Source organism: Dreissena polymorpha, chromosome 2 (genome assembly GCF_020536995.1).
Source record: "Dreissena polymorpha isolate Duluth1 chromosome 2, UMN_Dpol_1.0, whole genome shotgun sequence".
Taxonomy (NCBI): Eukaryota; Metazoa; Mollusca; class Bivalvia; order Myida; family Dreissenidae; genus Dreissena; species Dreissena polymorpha.
The window spans coordinates 87,607,962-87,632,087 of NC_068356.1; positions in this window are offsets into that span (position 1 = coordinate 87,607,962).

A 24,126-nucleotide genomic window follows, 5' to 3' on the forward strand; every position below is an offset into this window, starting at 1 on the left:
ATGCAATAATTATGTGTTTTCTTTCCATTTTTGCATTCAATCTCACTCATTTGGTAAAAACAAAAACAATTTGCTGAGCAAACATGCAGTTATGATTGTTTCAGGTTTTAATTGTATTGTACACATAAATACGTTATATAAAAATGCAGAATAAAGTCAATAATGCAAACTTTGAAATGGTAGAACAACCAAACATTAATACAGCATAGTCAACAATAAACAAATTGATTATGAAACCGATTAAAAAAAATGTCAAGACATGTTCTTTTGTGGTTGTGAAAACGGAAACGTGAGCAAAACGATATGCACACAACATTAAAATGTCACGTAATTACACATCGTTCCTTGATAATACACAGTAACAACTAAAGTTCATTTCTGTTTTCATCGAGATTTATTTCTGTTGAATATTCTCTAACACAACGCTTGCTAATGTTCATGAAATACAATTTTACAGCGCGGCGGCCGACATGGCCACCACGTCAAGAAGACGTGACAAATCTCTTACCGCAGACTCCCTCGATTGGCCTCAAATGGGCTCTCCCTGCATATTTTGACGAGGTATTTATACCAATTTCGTTACGTACTCGCCTAATTCGTGACCCACGCCTGTCATCAAGTAATGGGCGTCAAACGTGTGCATCTTGGCGTTCATAGACAGATGACATATCGTCCCGCCGGATTTTACGCCTCTGTACTCGCGGGTCTCCCTTTAATTAGACATCTCCAATTTGTATTCACACCTGGAAAACGCATCGGAATGTCGCTTCTTCCCGCTTAATGTACCTACTTATTGTTTATATGCATTTTGCGAGTCACGATTATTATATTTTTACGCATCGGAATGTCGCTTCTTCCCGCTTAATGTACCTACTAATTGTTTATATGCATTTTGCGAGTCACGATTCCTATATTTTTCTGTTCGTTACATATTACTGAAATATATCTATTATCCTTTCATAAAATAAACTCATAATAATAAAATACATTGCATATACATTTTACTGAAATATACCCATTATAACCCGTTACATTACACAGCTTCCCCTTTATTTTAATTTTTTAAATATTTTATGATATTAAAAAAATCATTTAAAATTGTGACTATTAAATTACTAATTTAATGAAGAAAGAAACTAGATTCATATAAACACACACAAATGATGGAGAATTTGCATATAACAATAAGATTTCCTTGACAAGCGTCTCTGCTGAAATAAATAACATTAGTAATTGTTATACAAATTAAATGTCAATCAAAATGTTGTGTAGAAGGTCATCTGTTGATCGTTGGCCATCTGTACATCTGGTGTCGTCCATGTTGTCTTGAAGTTGTAGCTCGCGGCGAGTACGATGTTTCATTGAAGTCATTGCCGCCGTCATGAAGATAAGCCGATTGTAGGTTCGTCCGTGGCTATTGGAATGCGTTTGTTGATTCAGCTCTGCTTTCCGATGTTTAACTTGCGTCGTCGATTGTCGTTTCCGTTGTATTCATCGTCGTTGTTGTTTTCGTTGTCGTTTGTACATTTGTTGATGGTCCCAACGTCTTCGTTTTTCTCGGGACATTAAGATCTTCTATTGGCCATAATGCTCACGAGGTATTAACTATAGCAGTGTTCTCCTTGATGTCTTAGGCCTCGGAAGTATCATTCCAAATGCGTTATCTACGCACGTAAAACAGTTGAACGGCTGCATCTACTCTATAGTGTTTAACTTCACAAGTATTGTGTCCAGTGTTGCGTCACGTGTTGTCCTTCGAAATCTTCTGGCGTTGGTCTTCTTTTAGCGATAGAACCAGGTATTCACTTAGAGAGTAAACGCCGTGATGTTCCATCCTAATCATGTTGTTTGTTTCTTCTATTCGTTGTGGAAGGCGTTGTCTCGCGAAGTCGCTCTTCTCCGGCGTTGTCTTCAAATCTCAATTTTCCATCTGCGTTGTGGTGATATAAGTATCAGTTGTTCAAAATCATGGCAAACATTAAAAAATATCCCCTTAAGTCCCTCTTAAATACCGTCATGACAACTTACTGTGATATCTTATTAAAAAAATAAATTATTTGCAACGAAAAAATATTAGTCAATTCCTCAAAACATACTTTGGATAAGTACATGACAGTTTGACATCTGACAAGCCATTTACTTAATATGACTTGTGTACCGCCTTAGGCATCATATGATTACTATTTCGACTATTTGGTATTTTGTCATTTTACGCACGTGCAGCCAGTAAATTTTTTGACAGGCGCGCGCCACTTTATTGCCCTAGAGTAATGGGTAATGATAGACGTAACTGTTCATATCATGATTTCATAAACCTCATCTTTACTACTAAAGTTTTGCCGTTGGGCATAGATTTATTGACATGTTTGACCTGTGCACTTGTAAAGATGCGCAACTATGACAAGGCTGACTTTTATATATATGCATTCATAATATAAGAACACGTATCGGTATACTTCAAAATTCATGTCTTTGCTCCTAATCGAACTACTCAAATAATTCTTATGCGACATCGCATCTTCTGTCCATAGCGTAATTTGCTTCGATGGCACAGGGATAAATTCTCTAACTCATGAGGACGCTAAGGTTATCAGAACCTCGGGCTCGGTATGTCCGAACGCTGATCAGTCAGCCGTGCTCATAAAATATAATTGTAACCCTTAAACAATTATATTAGAAATTTAATGCGTACATATCTTTATATTTTAACTGCGCTATACGCGTCAGATCGCATTAAATTCTTACTGAAAATTACTCAAGACCTTCAATATTACCGATATCCTACATATATTTGCAATAACAAAAATTCGTATATACATATTTACATAATATATATTTTTTTAAGTGTCTGCCCTATTCATATTCGCACTCAACATTATTTCTCTTATAAATGTGTTTACCCTCCTAATTTCTGTATTCTATTAATGCATGAAACCATAGTCAAGTAAACTGATTTTTTGTGTACGTCTCTAAATTCCCATTTATGTGCAGGTTTCTATTTCATATCTTATATCAAATGACGTCAAAATCGGATACTCTCTAATGTTAGTTCCGACCTTATAAGTTCCTTTAATATAATACCAAAATATTAGACTGCCTTCAAAAATCCTTAATTATAAAAATGTATACGCCTCATATATCCGTATTCCTATAATGTCAAATTAATGAAACATTCTTCAAATATTCTCATTTCCTCATACGTTCTAATTTCATGAAAACTTGCAAAAATATCAACAATTTAAAAAATATCATCAATTACAAATGTATTTATATTATGCAAAAATGTGTCCGTATATAATTATATATTCTAATAATACAAAAAATATAGAAAATTCTTTAAATACCCTCAATTATTTGTGCGCATCTAATTTCAGTATTTCTATAACTCATAATATTATGTAAATTTCAAATACTTTCTTATTCATTTATTTTATACTCAATTTACCGATATTTTAGAAAAAATACTGATCGATGAAAAATTGTATTGATTTTCACACTTGCATGATTTCTCCGTACATTATTAATTATTTCTTTAACCCCTAACTACGTAAATTTCTTTAAAACAATTCTTAAACATTTTGTTGTCATGACGCTTTTGTTTTACTTTTTTATTTCTTACTTAAAAAAATTTGAAATAAACCCCCGTTTGCCATAATTTATAAAAATACTGACCATTTTCCATGTCGCGTTGTTTTTTTTGTTCCGTTGGCCTGTGATTCCGTATAGTGTTGTTTGTACTCCGTTTTCCATGTCGCGTTGGTTTTTTTCCTGTTGGCCGTTAAAATGAGTGGCACTTCTGGTTCATCCTGGCACTGCGCACCATCAAATGTACTGTGTCACGTAATTACACATTGTTCCTTGATAATACACAGAAACAACCAAAGTTCATTACTATTTTCATCGAGATTTATTTCTGTTGAATATTTTCTAACACAACGCTTGCTTATGTTCATGAAATACAATTTTACAGCGCGGCGGCCGACATGGCCACCACGTCAAGAAGACGTGACAAATCTCTAAACGCAGACTCCCTGAATGGCTCTAATGGCTCGAATGGCTCCGAATGGGTTCCAATGGCTCCCAATGGCTCCCAATGGCTCCTCTCTGCATATTTTGACGAGGTATTTTTACCAATTTCGTAACGTACTCGCCTAATTCGTGACCCACGCCTGTCATCAAGTAATGGGCGTCAAACGTGTGCATCTTGGCGTTCATAGACAGATGACATATCGTCCCGCCGGATTTTACGCCTCTGTACTCGCGGATCTCCCTTTAATTTGACATCTCTAATTTGTATTCACACCTGGAAAACGCATCGGAATGTCGCTTCTTCCCGCTTAATGTACCTACTTATTGTTTATATGCATTTTGCGAGTCACGATTCTTATATTTTTACGCATCGGAATGTCGCTTCTATCCGCTTAATGTACCTACTAATTGTTTATATGCATTTTGCGAGTCACGATTCTTATATTTTTCTGTTCGTTACATATTACTGAAATATATCTATTATCCTTTCATAAAATAAACTCATAATAATAAAATACATTGCATATACATTTTACTGAAATATACCCATTATAACCCGTTACATTACAAAAACGACTAAAAATCTATCAGTTATACCTTATCTGTTACAGCCTTTTATAATTGGTAACGACCTTAAAATTTCGATATATGCCTTTGGTTAAATTGATAAACTGTATATACAGTTTTAAACATTACTGTGTATTTCGTGGTTTCATTTATTTCAGTATATGAGGAACAAATAATCACTTTCAGGTTCTCAACATCCACGTTGTTTCCATTTTGAATAACCAAACATGTTTAATGTATAACTTCATAACTTATCAACTTTCATATCTGTAAGGTGAAACAACTGTGTATTTGTTATCAAGGGCAACATAATATATATATATATATATATATATATATATATATTATAATAGTATAATATAATGTATTATAAAATATATTTAATTCAATCGAAAATGTTCAATTTCATACAGGTATGATGATTAATTGTTATATAATAAGAAGAAACGTGTGAGCACAACGTAAGATTGCTATTTTCTGAATTTAATTCTTTGAAAGGATTATAATACTAATACTTATAGCTATGCTCATATTAGTAATAACGTTGTTCATTATACTAATCATACTAATAGTGGTTGAAAGCTTAAAGGTACAATAGGCTTTAATTAAATAATCAGTTTGCCTACACGTTTCAGATCATATAAATACGATGTATCGATACTCATCTGATCCCATCGTACATTTCACATGGTCAACTCTCAAATATCAGATACAAATATGACGAAGGGAATATATTTTCACATATGAAACTGGACAACACAAAGTTTCTCTGACTAAGTTCAAAAAGAATGCTGACATTTTTTTTAGATATCTGTGCTTAAAATTAAAACGTTCAAAAGTGGCTTTTGAAATAAATATTATTTAAATATTTCAAACATCAATATTTTAATTTTAAATTGCATGATTGGTTCCTAAAGCTGATCTTTATCCAACCGATTGAGGGGTACAACCCAAGAGATTTCTGCGGGTAACCAAAATGTGTTATGCTACCATTTTATTGATACGATCACAAACAATAGAACTGAAGGCGTTTTAATGATATGGAGGCAACCGTGGACAGCATTACGCAATCTACTGTGCACAATACAAATGCTAAACACCAGATTCTTTATAGGAAGAGACAGTTTTAAAAACATGTCCCACTTATATACAAATAAAGTACTTGAGGAACAATCAAGACAGTCTATAAAACATCAACACGAAAATAACATGCCAAGCAGGTTTTTTTTAACGATAGTAGAGCTTAATTCAATGCACACACAAATTTGACTGGCATTGGTTTAACCTTCTTTAGGGAGATATTATTCCAAATCTGGCACTGCCACAATCCCCATTGTGCACAGTTTACAGAAATAGATATTATCTGAAGCTTGCAGTTTAACATGTTTTGTTTCGTTTCATTAGTGATTATACAGATGAGTCGTGGAACCTTGACATAAAATGCATGTTTGAAAGAAAGACAAATGAAACGAAAATGCAATGAAATATATATTCAACGCAATTACGCTATTATACACGCGCATACTTTTAAACGGCTAATAAATGAATGTGTCAAAAGAGCTTGTTTACTTAGATGCATATATAACTTAAAAATTCCTTTCCTGAATTGCTTAGACGGCGGAGCGTTCATGTAAAAAAAATAACGCGAATACATAAAAGAAATTTGGACAACTTTGCAATTTTGATTTGTGCATGTTCTTTGTAGACTTACATGCACTTTACTTTTAATATTCGTATAATATAATAATATTCGTCATATGTAATAGGCGGCGTACAGGTCTATATTGAGACCTTAAAAAAGTACGAGTCATTATTCTAAATGCATTTATAAGATGCTGATATTAAAAAAAAAATAAACGTCGTCAAAGAATCATAATAAATGTCCCCTTAAATCAAAAGTCTGAACAAAATGTCTAGGGTCGTAGCTGGTTCTTAAAAAAGACGCAAAGGCCTGTTTTATTCATACACAACACGTAATCAAGTGTTTATATCAATAATTTTACATCTCAATTCATACAACTAGAACATATTTTAAGACAAAACTAATACTGTAGAATTTCATCATGACCTTTGCTTTACACGCATACATCACTAAATTTAACAAATAAGTATGACTGAAAATCATAACGTCAGTTGATTTTAAGAAACGTGTATCAATCGGTTGTTATTTTTCTCAATACGGACGCTGTATTTCAGATTAAATTAAATATGTGATATTATGTCTGTCCAACCAGTGCTAACATAAAGTAAACACATATATCAAGCATTATGCAAGTGTGTGTTTGCACAGATGTATTTCTTATTGTGCGCTTTTTATAGCCATTATTGTTTTCAATGATCGAAGGTATACATGCAAACAAAGTCACTAACTTGTGAACGAACATGCACAAATATTTCATTCTGCCAAGAAACTGATATAAGGCTAATACAGTTTCGAGGATACGACATCGCGCAATATTTATATTGCCTTACATGTATATATTGTAATACGAATCCGTGAAACAAATCATTAAATCCATACAATATTTATTCAGTTCATCGTATACATGTAGACTACAAATAAAAATTTTCATATTTTAAACACAGTTTTGAAATAAAAACATTTCCAAACTTAAATTGACTTTTTTCGAAACAATGTCAATTTTCTGTTTCCACAACACTCGTTTTCTTTTATTATTTTAATTGCGATTAATCGCTCACACTTGCAAACAGTAGATCATGAACGAATTAATGAATTTCTGAAACAGTTATTTGGCGAAAATGTAAAAATGAGTGAGCTTTCTTAATAATGCAACGGATTAAAACACGGTGAACAAATAGGAGCACATCTCTTAAAGTAACATTACTGCTCCATTTCAACGAAAATGTCGTACAAATATTTCGTAAAATAAAGCTTAAAAATTAAAAATCATTGTTCCTTACGGCAATTGCCGAAATTTCAATACCAGATGTGGTCTGGTAAAATAGATGTTTGTGGATACAAAATGCTCGTTTTCATTATGGTTTAAACATGGTGCCATTTTAATGTTCGTGTGTCGTATGAATAAATATATTCACAGGAAACTAGCATGGAATTTATTGTGGTCACAAATAAATAAAAACATCTAGCGTTTAAATTGTGGCTATTGCTATATGGAACACTGATGGTTTACGTGTAAACTTTATTTTACGAAATACTTCACGAAATTTTCGTTGATTTTGAGCGTTATAGAGACTTTAATAAAGACAAATACATAGAATGTGACGCATTTTTATGTCCCCCAGTCTATACTCTGGGTCATATTGTTTTTCCCCTGTCTGTTTGTTTGTTGGTTCGTTTGCGTCAAACTTAAAATTGACCATGACTTTTGCAATATTGAAGATAGCAGCGTGATATTTGTCATGCATGTGTATATCATGCAGCTGCACATTTTGAGTGGTGAAAGGTCAAGCTCAAGTTCATCTTTCAAGGTCAAAGGTGACATATATGGGGGACATAGTGTTTCACAAACACATCTTGTTGTGTTTGTAATTGTTTTTAACTCTAGGTTTTTATTGATGCTGCAATGGTGCTGTTTGAAACATTGTTATCAGAACAGAACAAAATAGTTTATTTCGACTTAAGCATTTACAGCTCATTATCATTAACATGAATATTCATTAACACCATGCGTGTAAAGTAGGTACAAAACGTATATCATTTTGAAGAATGAAACACGTACAAACACCAACTATTTACATTGTTTGGAGGATTGCTATATAGATGAAGTTAATGGTACAAAAATAGTCACACATAATGTCAAACGTTGTTTTATAATTACAACAAGTGTAACACCTCACGAGAGGTTATAGGCATCATCTTCCCTCGAAAAGGTCATAAATGCAGATTATAGATATGTCACGCACATTTGACGCTATGCATTGCGCGAAATAAGAGTTTTCATTTTATTTATGGTATTACACATTACCTTTAAGTAAACTGTTAATTTAAAGCCAGTCGAACAAGTGTGTACTTTATAAAAGACTAACCATACCTAACCCTTTTACGAAAAAAGAGAGATAGAGGTTGGGCAGTTGCTTTAGCAATATGTTTCATTTAATACCACTCGTACTGTTTGATATGCCAGTAGTGATGCATTAATTAACTCTAAAAGTTTATTTTATGTTTACAATGCAAGTCCATACATATACATATAACATTACTGATGGAAACATTTCGAAAACAAATAATTGTTGGCATAACACGTTTAAATAATATTACTTGTGGTAATTTCCTGTGTGATTAATATACATATTTAAGGCATTGACATAAGTTGAGACGTCAAGAGTACAGTTCTAAAGGGAAAACAAACATATGAAATTAAACTACCACATTTATTAGTTATACATATACATAACAAATCAGTTGATTGCACGTGTAGGCCAGGTACGACGTATCCGTATACAGACATCTCCTATTGTAGTGCGGAGTCAGTCAGCATGAACAGCACTCAAACATTTGTGTGTATTTTTACATATCCGCTCTACATCTTTACAGTTTGCACATGATATAATTAAAAAATGATTGATCACTGAACTTGTTTCGCGATTTGTAACATGACAATAATTAAAATAATTCTTCTTTATTGAAGCAAAACAGGTAAACATACAATTAATACAAGACTGTCATAACTAAAAACATACATGTACATTGAACTAAATCCATATGCATTATAATCAAATCTTCGATTACCACAGTGTACTGTATCACAATATAGTAGATATGATATAGATATATATATAGAGAGAGCAGTTAAAAGTATGAATGTTGTGCAGTTAAAAGAGAACACGTAAAATAGTGTCTAACTTTCGAGAAAGTGCTTCAGAAATGTGAAGAAAACCATGGTCGGTATTTCAATTAGGCATTTTACAAGGTAATTGGATGTACAAATTGTATTGTCAAAATGCATTACATATAACCGCGTTATATAATACTGATATCCATCGTGTTTTCTCAAATATTCAGAAACTGGAGAGAAAACTTGTGTGTATATGTTACTAAAATATGAAACAAAAAATATTGTTGAAATAACATATAAACTCATTATGAATTTAGCTACCGTTATTATGTTGGTTTATTTGCAAACTGATAATGTCGAGATATTAAAAAACATATTTTAGTATAATAAAGCAACACATTTCGCTTTCAACAGGCCCCACACTGACATTATGTGACAGATGTTATACCTGCAGCTTCCATTCCTTATATATAAACAATATGATGGTAATACGATTAGATTTGTTAGCTTTTATTTCTTGACATCGAAGAAACCTACACTGACCATACAGTTGATATTTTTGCATTGATGACTGTTTACAAAAGGTTGAATTTTCAAATCATCGATCTTATTTATCATGCAAATTACATGTACGAATAAACCAAAAAAATATATATTTTAAATTTGCTCCACAAACTTTAGTCATTAAGTGTGATGATGATGTCAGCCATTGTGTTACAGATACAAATAATATGATCGATAACGTTAACTTTGCAAAAGTCACTTTTTGGACTTAATGTATAGACACGTTCAAGTGTTGCAAATATTGAAGCCGTAAGGACTATTCACTTGGTAGGTCAGAACATTTGAAAACCTTCATTCTTTACAGGTTCTCAAAAGCATCATCAAGATCATATTCAAATAAATCGACCATTTTACTCGCTGAAAGAGAAGATAATTCGTCCGTCGGAAAACGACTATAATGCCACTATTCTGGATAGTACCTTTAGGTTAAGCAAACTTTGATGTACATAACCATTGAAGGTTTCATTAAAGATTTGACAGAATAAAGATTTATTTTACATGACAGAGAATTTTTATCATGTAAGCTTAGCTATAAACCATTCCTATTTTGCTCAAAGGGTGTCTATTCTCTTCTTGTATTAAAAATCATTCTTGTTAATCTCAATCGCTGTCTAATTCTCCGGCTGTCGAAGATTCTAATTGTGCTAAAGGTCTTCATAGAAAAGCAACTTTGTAGAAACAAAACATGCTTCAAACAAAATGAAAATGTTTCTATTGTCCTTTATTAATAGTCTGCCCTTTAAGTATAAATGTACGTATATGATAAATGACATACACTACTATGCTGTTTGAAACCACTTTCAAGTCAAACATTATTTTTGAAAAATTGATGAACATACAGTAGATGCTGTTTTGACAAAATACTAGATATATACAAACAGGAAAGCTTCGATTTGTAGTTTTTTTTTATATTTATATTCATTTTGAAAATGTAATGGAAATAATTATAGTTTTGCCCGAAACAGTGTTTGCATCTTAAAGACGAAACCAAAAGTGTTGTTCAGTTTCTTTGCAAATGTTGTTTCAATAGACCAAAACGATTTCATAGTGATTTTATTGATGCATTGTAACTGTTAATGAAATGAAGAAGGGGTCAAGCAAGTCGATTAACGCGTCGAACTTAACTCTTAACACCAACCTTATCATTTGCATAAAAGTGTAGAACTCATTAACATAAACCTCATAAACATGTTATTCAAATTTTAAGCAAATAAAGCGAATTTAACATCAATGTGATTTAAATTAAATTACCAACTGTTAAATATGTACCTGAGCAATAGAATAACATCCTGTTTAGCCAAGACTAAATGAAATGTATATACAAATCAACTAAATTCCTTCTTGTTTGCAATAAAAGAAAACGGAAGTTGTATAACCTACCTAATATGATCATACTGTATATGAGCAAAAACGAACGTAATGGAAAGTGTTTAAATAACCAACTGCACGGCAAAACGTCGATGCAAATACTAAATATTATGTTTTTCAATCATTATAAATATAAAGTTATTAACGGTTCGTAATGATAGACACGTTTAAAAAATATAAACATTAAGAAATAATATTTTTATTTACGCAAATATTTTTTATAACAATGCATAAGTGCGTCATTATTGCTATTCAAGCTCAATAACTTCAATAGGCAATTAAAGACTGCATTTATAATCAATTTATGTTCAAAGTTGTGATTTTCACCACAGGATAAATAAAGCGTTTTCTCAATAGCCACTATGGGCAGTATTATTTTTATGGATAAATAAATCAAATGGATTGTCAACATTTTATCGGCTCCATTAGTCAATTAGCAAAAATATTAGAAAGACGTTAACTTTTATTACATTTATGTTATAAACTTCATGGACTGTACTTAACCCTAAGCATAGGCGCATTGGTTTCGAAATGCAATCTGCGGCTTTGAAGCTACAGCTAATTACACCGCATATTTCTTCATCAAACAGTTTATACTGTTTTTAAGAAATGTCTGTTAATTTGATACTCATATCTTAGAGATAAAATATAATCGTTTTTGTGTTGTTTCCTGGTTCTCGTAGTAGAAAAAAAAGTTTGTAATATAGCATTCATTGTTAAAAGGAGGTTACAAATAATTACAATCAATAATGAACTAATTATCTACGTTGCTGAAGTAATACAATGACGTCGTAAACACAAATATACATGCATGGGAGTCTGATTGAAAAACGAACTGTCTAAAATACCTTCATTAAGTTATTCATTTTAAAGCTCGCCCTCGAGCATGTCTCGAAAAATGGAGAAAGATTGTTTGAACATGTTTGATGCCATTTTTAATTCCGAAACAATATATGTCGCTAACAGATACGTGACAAGGTTTCAGTATTGAAATGTGAAAGAAATGCCTAAATTTAACGGACGAATGTATTATATAGTTCGGCTCAGATTTAGATTATTGCAGAACTGTATAGCGGATTTATTTTTGTGCTGTTATATAGTGTATTTAACTTTTGCTAAACATATTAATATTGTTAGTGTTTAACATGTTTATATATGGAGTATATAAATTCAATGCTAATTGTAATATTCATTCGCAATCGTCGCTAATTTTACTTGCATTTGTTTCATTAAATATACGTGTTCATTTGCAAAAATGACAATAAAACCGAAAGCATGACCCTTAATGCAACCATCAAATCACCGTAAGTCAACGTTTGATGGAATTATGGTGTCTCATTTCTGCCATATCGGTCTCGTATGTAAAGAACGGTCACATGTTAGAAAACGGCCTATAATCAGATTACTAAATATGTGCCTTCTTCCATGTGATTTCCAATCTAAAATGAAACTGTCATGTTTGGCTGTGTTGCGTGAATCATGGTTATTTATAATGCGCCGTGCGATCATATACTTCCATCTTCTGTCTAGGTTGCTTTAGACACCTCACAAAGATATGCCTAATGTAGTATATTTGGTGGTTTACTTACGCATACGGTTGTGAGGCACGTAGTTGTTTATTGTTTTGTGGTGGTGCGAAAACACAATGTGCATGTTTGACTATAGCTGCTTAAAACCTCTATATTCAAGTGTAATCGCTTATTTGAAAAACAATTACAGCAACACAGATTCAAATAACCGAAAAATTCAAACTCAGCAAAGCTAGCCAAGTTCGCGAGATCAATTTCGCAACCTTACAATGTTCTATCGCATTTTTAGTCCTTGAATATAGAGAAGGTAGTAATTAACGCGATGTGTGGACTTAAGTGTGATATTGCTATTCCAAATACGTTAATGTCGAAATAAAGAGAAATACTAAAGGAGCACCGTACCTATCGTCTGTTCCTAGAAGATGGGTATAAATAAATGACGTGGAGCTATAATACAATTGCAGTAGAGAATTTTACTAAAGATACCAGAACCAGAAAACGTAGTCCAGAACGAATAACTTTACTCTATAAAAACATGAACATCATTTATAAGAAGACACAATGATCTGTAGGGGCACTTGCCATGACTTTATTTTAGAATGTTTCTTTGTGCATGTAGTAGGGAAAACATTGATGTTTAACAGAAATTCACTCTTTTGCTTGAAGGTTGGAGACTACATGAGACTTTGACAGATGGCGGGAAACCCTCATCCACTGGTACGAAGTCGGTAAATAGATGGCTGTTAAACAGTGACCGCTGATTCGTGTCGAGTTCTTTCTTTCAAAACGCATGACCTATCTTTTTTATTGTTTAAATCAACTCGGCTTGGAGTGCTCTTTAAGAAAAGGTATGGGTATGAGCGTGTCTATGCGCAAAAGTTAGACTTTATTTTGTGTTAAAGTTATTGCTTTCACATTGAATTTGTGTAGAAAATCTTTTGGTATATTGTGGATTAGGGACCATACGGCCCATGGACCATACGGCCCAGACCATACGGCCCAGATTCTCGGACCATACGGCCCAGATTATCGGACTATACGGCCCAGATATGCGGACCATACGGCCCAGATTTGCAAAGCATACGGACCATGTCTTAATTAATATTTCTTTCGTGTTCTTTCAATATTGTATGAATAAATTTAAGAAAATATTAAAATTGTAGTATTTCATGTTCATTCAAGCATGTTTCAAATTATTTCATCGTGTAAGGATTATCGGACTATACGGTCCAGATTTGCGGACTATACGGCCCTGATTTGCGGACCATACGGCCCAGATTTGCAAAGCATACGGACCATATCTTAATTAATATTTCTTTATTGTTCCTTTAAATATTGTATGAATAAATTTAAGAACAAATTAAAATTGTAGTATTTCATTTTCATTCAAGCATATTTTATATTATTTCATCGTGAAAGGACAGAACTATGGATACCCTAGTAAATGCCTTTATTGTTTGTTAATATAGTATCGACATTCAAAATACACAACAAATACTAATATATGTACAACAAATAAAAAAAAACAATTTCAGGCACATGTATATAGAACACTTCTAAACAAATACATATATATGTACAACAAAAAAACAACATTTATAGCAATTTTGTGAAATGTGAGCAAACGAATGTACAAGAACAATGCGGTATTACATACATAAAATCAAACAAATATATTTTATATACAATCAAACAAACAGATATATACATTTTCACTCAATCGTTCACACTAGCAAACAAACAAACACACGTACACTTTTACACAGGTCCATACAATCTACAGCACTCATTCAGAAGCTCACTCGTACTAATTTCTTTTTTCCCGTGCCGGTCCCAAGCCGCGCACAAACGCCCTTGTGTGGCACGTGTTTGCCAACTCTGATGCCGCTGCAATTTCTTTTCCTTGATGAGTTTGCACTGCATAGGTACTTCATTCGCTTCGTCAAACAGCAGGATGATTAGCAGGTAGAACGCGAGATTTCCTTTCTTCGCCCTCCGGTTAAGGCGGTTGTGCCAGCCTTTGACATCGTTGTTCGTCCTCACGGATCTTCCGTACACCGACCAGTTTTCAACTGCCCATATGTTGTTCGTCAGCCACGTGTTTTCAACATAGGCGAAAAAGGGGGCTAGTTGTTCACTTTGGCCTTTCTCCTTGATTTTTCCGAACGCGGGACGAATGTCGGCTGGTGGCAGAAGAGGGAGCGCGAAGCACTTCCGTAGCAACTTATACACTCGATCTCTACTCTTGTACGCCGTACTGAGACCAATCTCTTGGCACTTCTGCCACAATGCCTGGCCGAAGTGGAAGGCACAGCCCTTGATATCGGGGTCCGTGTACACTTGGCGCAGAGCCTGCCTATACCGTATATTGTGACCTTAAGCGCTTTTTGCAGTTGTGCGCATGCGCGTTTACTAATGCGAAGCAAAACAATATGGCAACATCGGTGAACAAAGTGTGTCTTACAAATACGCGATTGTAATGTGTTTTAAGTCTTCAAACACATTATTTTAATTGTATATAGGACGTAGTTCTTCTTGAATGCTCTGAGCTTTTATGAGTACATACATACAGCTCATAGGACCGGAGGGTCAATAGCTGGGAGTTGGATTATTGCAACTAATATAGGACGTTATTCGATCTATTTTGCGTTAAAGCCGATAATAATAAAATCGCTCAAACGTTCAGAGTAGACTAGAGTAACAGTTATAATGTGCAACGAATTATATTTGCGCGAATGTTGAACGATTGTTAGAATGTTACGTGTCTAAACAATCTTCAATCGAAAGCAATAAAATGTATCAAGTCTGAAAAGAAAACGGGTGGTTGCATAATGGTATGTTTGGAATAGTGTGATTCTGTATTCATTTCATAATTATGTCATTTTGTAACCATTCACCTTCGTCAAGAATTGGAATTCCCGTTTCTAAAAATAGAAAATTTCCTACGGAATGTAAACAGACAAGTTTGACAAATACAATGGCGTCAAATAAGAAGAAGAGGGAACAGAAATTTTCGCTAGACGACTGCATAATCTTATGCAGTTTAATGGTGGAAGACTGTGGTGTTGCGTTTTTGCATGGATTGAGTAACCATGATCTGATGCAACATAGATTCACTGAAGGTAACCAAATTATAGTGAATGTTGTTTTGTGTCTAGCAGATTTTGCAATTTGACCATTGAACATACAGTTGTTTCTGTACATTTTTTGACACTAAACTGTATAAAAATATTTCATCCTTGCTAAAAGAAGTTGCAATAATCAAACTCCCAGCTACTGAGCCTGAGCTGAATGTCTACTCATAAAAGCTATTACGCATTCAAAAGAACAAAGCTAAAAGATCTGAAAAAAACATCACTTTGTTGGAGTAATAATAAGTATAGTTTGATGTGAAAATACGCTTGTTCCCATTTTCTAATTGAGTCTCTGTATGAACACAAATGTTAAACATACATGATAATCTCACCATAAATTTATTTTAAATTATATTAATAAAACAACTATTGAAATCTTAATACCAATTTATTTGCATTATTTGCTACATATTCCGGTAAAGCCAATATTAAGCAGTCAAAGCTATGTCATAGTATGTGATTCTTTAATGAAAACAAGTTCTGTATTTAATAACGGGAATAACACGTCAAACAAAAAAGCAGATGTGGGCAAGAGTTGAAACAAAGTTCAATCAAAAAGCAACTAAAAACAGGACGGCAGAAAAGCTGGAAAAAAGTAGCTAAACATGGTAGCCAAGCACCGTCTCATTTATACAGATTACATGAGAGACCGTGCATTGACAGGTGCCATACATGTACCATACCATATTCTTCATTGCATAAAACATATACAATGTTAATAGCAAACAGCCTCAGGAAGTCATCAATTAAATGAGAAATAAATAATTATATAATAAGGAAAAGAATATTATAAATTTTAATGCTTTAAAACCTCTAAAATAAGTACTCATTTTTTTGTTCATTATGCCTTATAATCACTTTGAAAATCCATGTCCTCTTCATGTAAAGTATAAAAAAGTTGTGACTATCAAGTCATTTTTAACAATGTTGCTTTTGTTTAATTTTCTTGTCAAGTAAAAACCTATTGGTAATGGTATAACAATACACCTTCAAAAATTCAGTTGTTTGAATAAAGTCATTACACTGAGGTAACAAGTTTAAAATAAATCAAAAGTAAAACTCATTCCTGTTTGAACAAAAATTCATAAATGTGGTTTCATTCAACCACACATCCATTTAGTCTTATGAATAATGAAAATGTTTATCTTTGGAGGAGGTTGTTTAAACAAAAATCTAGACATATTGACAGAGGCTGTCATGAATGTGGTCGGTACAGAGTCAGCTTCAATCGCGGGGGCTGCGACTGCTGCACTTGACAAGAGCTTTACTAAAGTTAAGTCGCTTTCAGCTGTGTAAGACACTTATTTATCTTCTTTTAATTTGAATATTGATCAACGGTATATTACTGTTTTACCTTTTTTATATCTGATGAGGCATTTAATGTTTATATGCATTAATGTAATATTCAAGACAAACTACAGAAAACACAAGCACAATCATAAAACGAATGTATCTATTTCCTGATTAAAAACATCATACGAAAACAAGTGCAAAAAATCATGCAGAACTGCATAACCAAGAATTATCTAAAATGCTTCATTGATTTTTTTTGTACCAAAATTATTTGTGAACTTAAATATACGCTACATGAAACAAACTATTTTCAGAGCAATACCTTCCTATACACAATACATGGAAGAGGTTGCAGGGCCAAGTGAATCGGTTGATTATGGTAGCAAGTATTAAAAACATATTTTCATAATAAAAGACGACAAAAACAAAACAGAAAAATACATTATATCATCATATGTTTGGTGTATATAAATTCTCGTTTGCAGTCAAGTAGTTTTTGACAATGCCGTTCAATATGTGAATGATATTATAATTAAACATACATAATTTAAGTCAACGGTGCCAACCCCACTCAACCCCAACCAGTCTTTGAGGTACTGAGACCCAACTATACCACAACCAGCACTTACAGGTACTAAGACCCTACCGGTACTATACCCCAACCAGCACTTACAGGTACTGAGACCCCACTCTAAACCAACCAGCACTTACAGGTACTAAGACCCTACTATACCCCAACCAGCACTTACAGGTACTAGGACCCTACTATACCCAGACCAGCATTTACATGTACTAAGACCCTACTATACCCCAACTAGCACTTTCAGATGCTGAGACCCTACTATAACCAAACCAGCACTTACAGGTACTGAGACCCTACTATACCCCAACCAGCACTTACAGGTACTGAGACCCTACTGTACGCCAACCAGTCTTACAGGTAGCGAGTCCCCACTCTTACCCTACCAATCAAACAAAAGAATAACTCGTGGTAAAAAAATAGTAAATACTATTGTTACTCTGTACAAAATATTTTATACAACAAATGCTATCAAAAAGATAAACACTTTTCCGCTTATTGATAATAAATTAACTCTATAATCCAAAGTACATTTATTTGCTCAGTCTTCTACATATGTCATAGTATTACAAATGAATTGTCTTTGTCAGGATTCACTGCAGCTGTCACGACAATGACCAACTTGAGGTGATGTCATTAGCAGAGCTGAAGAGAGAGAAGATAATGCTTGAAATTAGATTGTTGAAAAAAAAGCTGCAATCACCATAAATGTTTATTTATTTATTATTTTTCATTTTGATGATAAGCTTTTAGTTTTGTAAATAATAAAAATCCTTTATTTATAGAAAAAATCAAAATTTTTCAAAATAGCATTTGTTGTAATGAAAATTTAATGCATTTTTTACACTGAAAACAATTTTGTTAACATGAAATATATGCATTCTGTTTGAAAACACTTCCTAACTCAAATAATTATATGTGTCTTGTTCTGAGAAAACTGGGCATAATGCATGAGCGTAAAGTGTCATCCCAGATTAGCCTGTGCACTCCGCACAGGCTAATCAGGGACGACATTTTCCCCCTTTACTTGATTTTCGGTAATGAGGGACTTCCTTGAAACTAAAAAAAACATAAAAGCGGAAAGTGTTGTTCCTGATTAGCCCATGTGCGGACAATTTACGCACATGCATTATGCCCAGTTTTCTCAGAACAAGAGCCATATATGGACTCTGCTAAGTATACAAAAAAGGACTTCAGCTTGATTTTCAAATGTATATTGTGTGCAGTTGTGTCAGTACTACTGACAAGTTCAATTCTGTTTTATTATTGAGAAGTATGATACGATGGTCTACCTTTCAATGTAACTGTTATTTATTGTTGAAGGATACATACTTTTATAGTTCGATTGTTAAATGGTATTACTAGAATTGGTAACATGTATCATATTTTATGTTATAGTTTTACTGTACATACATGTATTAAAATTATTTATTTGTTAATTTAATTTTTTTTCTGTACCTTAATTAAAATATGTTAAGGCTACAAAATCCCTGTATCGGAGCCCATTCTGCATCCCATGATATGGTACTTCCTGCTGCCTGTAGACAAACACATGGGTGCATAATGAAATTTGGATAACAATGTATGAATGTAGGCAATTAGGCTTCTATATGTATTAAGAATAAATGTATATAACTATTTTTTACCTGGGTATTGATAGAATGATATCCCATTATATTGACATATGCATCCTCGTTGAGATGTGAAGCTTTAATCTGCAATTGAGTGCAATCCACAACGCCAACAACATTCGGAAAGTTGGCTATGCCTTGGAAATCCGTCTTTACCTTGTTGACATCATGCATATTTAGAGGGAACGATATAAATCTTGATGTAGTTTTCCTGCTAGCGAGCATCTCAGTGAACTGTGTCACAGCCCTCGACACTGACGGCTGTGACAAATTATGAATGTCAACATCATTTATCTGGAAATCATCAGACGCAAAATAGCGTAGGGTGAGAAGGATTTTCTCCAAAGAAGAGACATCTTTGGCCCAAGTGTTTTAGGTGATAAACGTTCACCACATTCTTGATTAAGCCGGTCGATGCCATCGTTATCTAACCGATGTCTTCTTACAACCTCAATGTTTGTGAGGTTCTCAAATGTGTCCAGCCTTTCGTTCATATCTACAAGTCGATAAATTAACAAGGTTTATATTCATTTATATTTTGTGTAAGAAAAATACACAAATAATAATAAATTACTACATTTTGTAATAATTAAATGTCAATTAACATCAGCGTCTACATTTGGGGAAAAATAATCATGAACACATGATAGTGTGATGCATTTGGTTGCTAATTGCTTCATTAGGTGGGGTATCATTTGATGGGTCAGGTATTGATTCTTAAAGGCTTATTTGATTTTTACAAACCAAAGTTAATTTGACATTTCAAAGGCAATACGTATGTAAAAACGGCAATATACCATCCGGTTACAAATAAAATATGAACATTTCAACAATGTTAACAACGTTAGCATGACAATAACTTAAAATAGAAACCAAAGAAATACTATCATGTTTTTCTTTCAAATCAGTATAAAAGTTAAAATTTTAAATGGTTTTAAATTAAAAAAATGACATTTGATTACACTTTCTCCAATTTAATAAATGTTACCAATTCTAAATCCATACAGTGCTATACAATTATGAGCATCAAACCACAACGCAACATAAATGGAGTGCTTTTCCATCGTTATGTACCTATTTTCATAGAAAACGTTCATTTGAAGTTTTCCAAAATGTACGGAAACTGACACCTCCGCCATTTTTGTTTTGACGGAAAGCTACTGTATCTACGGAGGTTTCGTCACTCAATAGTGTCGTATTTTGTATAAGAGGGGAGGTGAATGTTTCCAAATACTATTAACTTGAATGATTATAATAAATAAATACTGTCAAAATATATTTAATAAATTGTGTACACACATTTGAGGGGGTAAACTTACGAAGATGGGTATTTATGTTACGTAATTAACACATTAGTTGCCTTTCACTCATTTAAAATGTAAACATTATTTACCAATGTTTAATTTTAATTTACCTGTGATGGTTCGACGTGAAATTCGATATTTGTTTTCATAAATCAACACAAACTGGCCAATACAAATTTTCTCTAAGAAAATTCTATAAGTTTAAGACAGGTGTTAAGGTTTCTAACTTTTTTTAGTAAAATTCGGCCACTCTTAGAAAATTCTCATAGATTATAACGTTTCTTAGAAAAAAACTAGGAAAATTTACAGTTATAGTAAAATACTTAGAAAAAACGTGAATTCTTAGCGAATATTTTGTCTAAAAAAGTTTCAGAATACCGCCCCTGGAAAAGTGCTTTTTGTACTTAATATTAGAATGAATATAACAATCATATTCTGAATATGAAATTAACAGTTTTGACTGAGAAAATCACCAAAATGATGTCCATTTAAATTTGATATATTAATTCAAATTCACATAAATAATTGTTCAAAAACACAAAATAACTTCAACTCTTTTCACACAATATTGAGAAAAATGCACAGTTAATGATTGCTATTGATTCTTTATTATGCCCCTCTTCAAAGAAGAGTTTGAATGTCGGTAAACCAGTTGGTTTCCGATCCATAACATGTCAACGAATTGATCGATTGGCTTGATTCTTCACATGTGCATTGGCCTTGGATAGTTGGTGACCCCTACAGAAATTGGGGTCACTAGGTCAAAGGCCAAGGTCACTAGCACACTTAAGTGTGAAAATCGTCTGATCAATCACTTGCCAACGATTTGACCGATTAGCTTGATACTTCACATGTGTGTTGGCCTTGGACAGTAGATGACCATTATTGAAAGATGGGTCACTAGGCCAAAGGTCAAGGTCACTATCACACTAAGTGTGAAAATTGTTTTCAATCAATAACTTGTCAACGAATTGGCCGATTGGCTTGATACTTCACATATGAATTTGCCTTGGACAGTAGATGACTCCTATAAATATATGGGTCACTAGGTCAAAGGACAAGGTCATTAGCGCACTAATTGTGATAATCGTTTTTTATCAATAACTCGTCAACATATTGACCGATTGGCTTGAACTTCACATGTGCATTTCCCTTGGGTAGTAGATGACTCCTATTGAAATTGAGGTAACTATGTCATAGGTCAAGGTCACTATTACACTACGTATGAAAATCGTTTCCGATCAATAACATTTCAAAGAAATGACGAATTATCGATACTTCACATGTGCATTGGCATTGGACAGTAGATGACACTTATTGAAATTGAGGTCACTAGGTCAAAGGTCAAGGTCAATATCACATGAAGTGTGAAAATTGTTTCTGATCAATAACTCGTCAACCAATTGACTGATTGGCTTGATACTTTATATGTGCATTGGCCGTGGGCAGTAGATGACTCGTATAGAAATTGGGGTCACTAGGTCAAATGTCAAGGTCACTATCACACTAAGTGTGAAAATAGTTTCAGGTTAATAACTCGTCAACGCATTGACCGATTGGCTTGATACTTCACATGTGCATTGACCTTTGAAAGTTGATGAGCACTATCGAAATTGGGGTCAAAGGTCAAGGTCACTATCACACTTAGTGTGAAAATCGTTTCCGATCAAAAACTTGTCAACCAGTTGCCCGATTGGCTTAATACTCCACATGTGTATTGTCCTTGGACAGTTGATAACCCCGATTGAAATTGGAGTTACTAGGTCAAAGGTCAAGATCACTGTCACACATTAAGAGTACAATCGTTTCCGATTAATAACTCGTCAACTGATACAACGATTGGCTTGATACTTCCCATGCGCATCTGCAATTGACAGTTGATGACCCCTATTGAAATTGGGGTCACAAGGTCAAGATCAATGTTACACACTTAGTGTGCAATCGATTCCAAGCAATACCTCGTCGACTGATTCACCGACTTCCCATGTGCATTGGCCTTGGACAGAAGATGACCCCTATTGAAATTGAGGTCACTATGTCAAAGGTCAAGGTCACTATTACACACTAAGTGTGAAATTGTTTCCGATCAATAACTCGTCAACTTATTCACCAATTGGCTTAATAATTATCATGTGCATTGACTTTTGACATTATATTACGCTTATTAAAATTGGGGTTACTAGGTCAAAGGCCATGGTCACTGGCACAATAAGTGGGAAAGGCGTTTCTGATCAATAACTCTTCATCGAATCGACCAATTGGCTTGATACTTCCCATGCGCATTGGCCTTGGACAGTAGATGACTCCTATCGAAATTGGGGCCACTAGGTCAAAGGTCAAGGTCACTGTGACAATAAGTGTGAAAATTGTTCCTGATCTATAACTCATCAACGAATTGACCTATTAGCTTGATACTTCACGTGCGCATTGGCCTTGGACAGTAGATGACCCCTTTTGAAATTAGGATTTCCGCAAGGTTTTGCTAATTACAGATCTCCTCGTTAGTGTTACTCTGTATTTGATTTACTGTTAATGTTATCATTCTCATGCTCACGAAAAACCTGAATAAAATATGATTCAAATACGAAATGTAGCATAACATTTAATAATGATATATTAGAAATTCCGGTTAAAAATTGCACATAGTGTAATATTCATTGGGATAAAATATGATGAAAATAATAACCACGATACAATAATGTAAGAACCAATAACCGGATCGCCAAAATAACGTAGGAATACGTTATCCACCTGTTTCAAACTTAATGTCCGTCATTCACTTTATACTTATGATCAAACTGGCTTATATAATAAAATATTTAGTTTCTGACAACTTACTTTCAATTTGAGTAGCTGGCGCTAAATTAGTCCTTAACACGAAAACCAGAAGAAGACATGTCTGCATGAAGTTTTCATAAATTATGTTTTATGACCAGACATCTGCTGCCCGTGGCTTATGAAAACGTGTTGCTATTTAATATTTGTTGGCACGGTATAAGATATTAGATTTGTGTTGAACACAGACGCAATATAAATACAGATCTATCAATAAACAAGATTATTGCTTGATCTTTGATAAAACAACGCGATAAAAATGCTCAAACGAAGAATGTAAAATGTGTGTAAACAATTGAATGAAACAAGTACTTCAATCAAGAACATTTATTTAATGAAATAACAATTACAATTGGGAGTATATCTAACTCTAACTCTGACAATCTCATCTTTTGTTGGCAATACCATTACGTCGCAAAATGTTCAAAAGAGTGAATGATTGAAATCAGATGCGGCGTTGCGTGGAACTATTAGAAATGGATACACGTTCAGCGTCGTTCTTGAATTCCGCTACTCACGTGACTGCGCCCACTTA